The sequence below is a fragment of the Salmo salar genome, chromosome ssa10 (assembly GCF_905237065.1).
Source record: "Salmo salar chromosome ssa10, Ssal_v3.1, whole genome shotgun sequence".
Taxonomy (NCBI): domain Eukaryota; kingdom Metazoa; phylum Chordata; class Actinopteri; order Salmoniformes; family Salmonidae; genus Salmo; species Salmo salar.
The window spans coordinates 48,265,136-48,270,798 of NC_059451.1; positions in this window are offsets into that span (position 1 = coordinate 48,265,136).

Genomic DNA, 5,663 nt, shown 5'->3' on the forward strand with positions numbered 1-5,663 from the left:
TAAAAACAACAGAACCAACCAAGGTGAAGTGTTCTGACCTAAAAACAACAGAACCGATCAAGGTGAAGGGTTCTGACCTAAAAACAATAGAATTGACCAAAGTACAGTGTTCTGACATTCTTTTGTTGACAACAATAACCAAAATAGAGACCCCATGGCAGTATTGGTCTCTGAGCGTCTTCCATTCTCCTTGACATGATAAAGCAATTATTTACATGTTTTGCATGGTGTCTTCTGTGTCCAGAAGTAATGAAAGAATAACTGTGGCGTTGGTTTGTCATATTTATGCTATCCTGTTGGTTTGGTTCTATTTTTGTTATTAGGCCATGGCCATAATATTTAACTTATGAAAAGATTCTGGTAAAATAACCATAATATCAGCTGCTCTAAATATAGTGGAAATATACAAAACAATTATGTGAGACTTTCAGTGGTCAATGATAAACCTCCACTGAGACCTGATAGACCTTTCTGTATATTGTCCTCTGTCTCACGTCTGAAGTTAATTTTCACATTTTTACCTCTGTCCTTTATTGTGGTTAGAACAAACAGGTTTTTAGTCATTTTTTAACTTTTGAAAATTGTCTGGAGAGAGAGAGACCTATTGTACTAGAATGTACTTGTTCAATGAATAGGAATATTTATATATATATATATATATATATATATATATATATATATATATATATATATATATATATATATATATATATATATAAATATTCCTATTCATTGAACAAGTACATTCTAGTACAATAGGTATATATATAAAATACAATAGGTATATATATATATATATATATATAAAACAGAAAAAATGTCAGCTGATATCCTGTTTATCTCACTCTTAACAACTTATTAGTTAGTAGTTACTGTATTTCTGACTGCTATTCTTTCTTTCTGCAACATGAAATCACTATCAGTTAGCATGTGGAACATTCAAGGCCTAAACTCATCAACCTTTGGACTGAAGAGTTTAGCACTGGAGTTCAACAAACATCTTAAAGATGTTGATGTCATCATTCTGCACGAGACATGGTGTAAGGCTGACATTGTCACTCACTGTCCCACAGGCTACAGAGAGGTCATTGTGCCATCACAAAAACACAGCTCTGTCAATAGAGGCAGAGACTCTGGAGGATTGATCATTTGGTACAAATCCGAACTACAAAATCTAATTGATCCCCTCAAAATGGGCAAATATCACATTTGGTTAAAACAAAAAAAATAACTTGTACTAACAGAAAAATATGTGTTCCTTTGCGCCATATATATCCCCCCTCAGTATCGCCATATTACTCAGAGGAGATCTTCCCCACCCTTGAGGAAGAGACGTGCCATTTCCAGGCCCAGGGAAATGTGCTCATCTGTGGGGACACAAATGCGCGCACAGGAACACTACCTGATCTAACGAACACACGAGGGGACAGCTTTATTACAGGCCATACTGTTTCTAACTGTCTTATTCTCCCCCATAGAAACAACAGTGACAGCACCGTCAACAAAAATGGAAGGGATCTTTTGCAGCTCTGTAGAAGCCTGGGTCTGTACTTTGTCAATGGTAGGTTACGGGGGGACTCTTTGGGGAGATTCACCTACTGCTCACCTCTTGGCCACAGCACAGTAGACTATATGATCACAGACATTGACCCTTTCTCTCTCAGCTCATTCACTGTCAAGCCACTAACACCTCTGTCTAATCACAGCCAAATTACATTGTTCCTCAAAAGAACAGACATGGAAACAACCACACATTCACAGCCCAGTAAGCTGTACAACATCATAAATTCATACAGATGGGCCCAAAACAGCACAGAAGAATACCAGAAAGCAACCTGGAACCAAAATATCCAAACACTCTTAGATAACTTTCTGGATACCACATTCACTCACAGTAAAGAAGGCATCAATCTAGCAGTACGAAACATCAACTATATATTCAGGCAAACGGCAAAAGAAGCACAATTGAAATGGTTAAAAAACTAAACAAAAAAGATCACATATGACAACTGGTTTGATGCAGATTGTAAAATTATAAGGAAAAAACTTAGAACACTATCCAACCAAAAGCACAGAGACCCACATAATGGTGAATTACTCCTTCATTACTGTGAGACTTTAAAACTCTATAAACGTACACTCAGAACCAAAAAAGCAAAGTACAACAGCAAGCAGCTGACACTAATTGAGGAGTCCATAAACACAAACAACTTCTGGCAAAATTGGAAAAAACTAAAAAAAATCTAAACAAGAGGAATTAGCGATACAAAATGGTGACATATGGACAACCCATTTTACAACACTCTACAACACCGTTCAAATTGACACAAACGCAGAACAACGCCAAATTCATGAGAAGTTGAATGGATTAGAAAAAGCTATAAAGGACAATCAAAATCCATTGGACTGCCCAATTACTGACCAGGATTTAAAAAAGCATGCGGACCTGATGGCATCCTAAATGAGATGCTCAAACTCACTAGTGCAAAATTTCAATTGGCTATATTAAAACTGTTTAATTTGATTCTGAGTGAAGGTTATTTCCCTGACATCTGGATTCAAGGATTCATAACCCCAATCTTTAACCTGTTAGGGGTAGGGGGCAGTATTGACACGGCCGGATAAAAAAAGTACCCGATTTAATCTGGTTACTACTCCTGCCCAGTAACTAGAATATGCATATAATTATTGGCTTTGGATAGAAAACACCCTAAAGTTTCTAAAACTGTTTGAATGGTGTCTGTGAGTATAAGAGAACTCATATGGCAGGCCAAAACCTGAGAAGATTCCATGCAGGAAGTGGCCTGTCTGACAAGTTGTTGTTCATCTTGGCTCTTTTTATTGAAGACTGAGGATCTTTGCTATAACGTGACACTTCCTACGGCTCCCATAGGCTCTCAGAGCCCGGGAAAAAGCATAATGATATCGAGGCAGCCTCTGGCTGAAACACATTATCGCGTTTGGCAAGTGGCCGATCAGAGTACTATGGGCTTAGGCGCGTGCCCGAGTCGACCCCATGCTTTATTTTCTTTCGTCTGTTTACCTAAAGGCAGATTCCCGGTCGGAATATTATCGCTTTTTTGCGAGAAAAATGGCATAAAAATTGATTTTAAACAGCGGTTGACATGCTTCGAAGTACGGTAATGGAATATTTACAATTTTTTTGTCACGAAATGCGCCATGCTCGTCACCCTTATTTACCCTTTCGGATAGTGTCTTGAACGCACGAACAAAACGCCGCTATTTGGATATAACAATGGATTATTTGGGACCAAACCAACATTTGTTATTGAAGTAGAAGTCCTGGGAGTGCATTCTGACGAAGAACAGCAAAGGTAATAACATTTTTCTTATAGTAAATCTGACTTTGGTGAGTGCTAAACTTGCTGGGTGTCTAAATATCTAGCCCTGTGATGCCGGGCTATCTACTGAGAATATTGCAAAATGTGCTTTCACCGAAAAGCTATTTTAAAATCGGACATATCGAGTGCATAGAGGAGTTCTGTATCTATAATTCTTAAAATAATTGTTATGTTTTTTGTCAACGTTTATCGTGAGTAATTTAGTAAATTCACCGGCTGTGTTCGGTGGGAATGCTAGTCACATGCTAGTCACATGCTAATGTAAAAAGCTGGTTTTTGATATAAATATGAACTTGATTGAACAACACATGCATGTATTGTATAACATAATGTCCTAGGGTTGTCATCTGATGAAGATCATCAAAGGTTAGTGCTGCATTTAGCTGTGGTTTGGGTTTATGTGACATTATATGCTAGCTTGAAAAATGGGTGTCTGATTATTTCTGGCTGGGTACTCTGCTGACATAATCTAATGTTTTGCTTTCGTTGTAAAGCCTTTTTGAAATCGGACAGTGTGGTTAGATTAATGAGAGTCTTGTCTTTAAAATGGTGTGAAATAGATTACACTGGCTGTTGAGTAGGTGGGACGCAAGCGTCCCACCTAGCCCATAGAGGTTAAGAACGGAGACAAATTTGATCCTAACAATTACAGAGGCATTTGTGTGAACAGTAACCTGGGGAAGGTTTTCTGTAGTATTATCAATATAAGAGTTCTACACTTCCTTAATTAGCACAATGTCTTGAGTAAAAGCCAAATTGGATTTATACCAAAACATCGCACAACTGATCATATTTACACCTTACACACCCTGATAGATAAACATGTCCACCAAAATAATACCAAAATATACGCTTGCTTTATCGACTTCCAAAAAGCATTTGATTCTATTTGGCGTACAGGACTGTTCTACAAAGTGATAGAAAGTGGTGTAGGGGGTAAAACATATGACATAATAAAATCAATGTATACTGGCAATACGTGCAACATTAAAATTGGTAAGAAAAGAACAGAATTCTTTAACCAGGGGTGGGGCCTTCGCCAGGGTTGCAATCTGAGCCCTGCACTCTTCAATATTTACATTAACGAATTGGCCACCATTCTAGAAAAATCCTCAGCCCCTGGTGTTAGAAGTTAAATGACTACTCTTCGCAGATGACCTATGCCTGCTGTCACCCACAGCACATGGCCTACAGCAGAGCCTGGACCTGCTAGAGCACTACTGCCAGACCTGGGCCCTGGCAGTAAACCCCAAAAATACTAAAATAATGATTTTCCAGAGAAGATCCAGATCTCAGGGAATTAGACCAAAGTTCTCAATTGGTACAAAATATATAGAGTACTGTACACACTACAATTACTTAGATTTAAAAATAAGCTCAACTGGACACCTTAATGATGCAGTGAATGAACTGAGAGAGAAAGCACGCAGGGAATTCTACGCCATTGAAAAGCAAATTCTAATTGAAATACCTATTCAAATTAGGCTAAAACTTATTGAATATGTCATTGAACCAATTTTTCTAAAACTGTTTTAAAACTGTTTTCTAAAACTGTTTGAATGATGTCTGTGAGTATAACATAACTCATATGGCAGGCAAAAACCTGAGAAAAATCCAACCAGGAAGTGGGAAATCTGAAGCTTGTAGTTTTTTCAAGTGATTGCCTATCTAACACACAGTGACTTAGGGTTCATTTTGCACTTCCTAAGGCTTCCACTAGATGCACTTCCTAAGGCTTCCACTAGATGTCAAGTCTTTAGAAAGTTGTTTGAGTCTTCTATGATGAACAGAGAGCAAACAAAGGAAGTTGGAAGTTGTTGACTCAGGAAAGGACATGAGTTCATTGGCGCACATTCACATGAGAGGTAGCTGTGTTCCATTACATTTTTCAAGACATTGGAATCGTCCGGTTGGAATATTATTGAGGTTTTACGTTAAAAAGGCCCTAAAGATTGATGCTATACATCGTTTGACATGTTTCTACGAACATAAATATAACTTTTTTAAACTTTTCGTCGTGAAAGTTTCGGCGCTCTTCCTACATTTGGAGTAGCTTATTGAACGCACTAACAACAAGGAGGTATTTGGACATAATTTATGGACTTTATCGAACAAAACAACATTTATTGTGGACCTGGGATTCCTGGGAGTGCATTCTGATGAAGATCATCAAAGGTAAGTGAATATTTATAATGCTATTTATGATTTTAGATGACTCCAAAATAGCGGGTATCTGTATTGCCTGCTGTTGTTTTCTGAGCGCCGTACTCAGATTATTGCAAAGTGTGCTTTCCCTGTGAA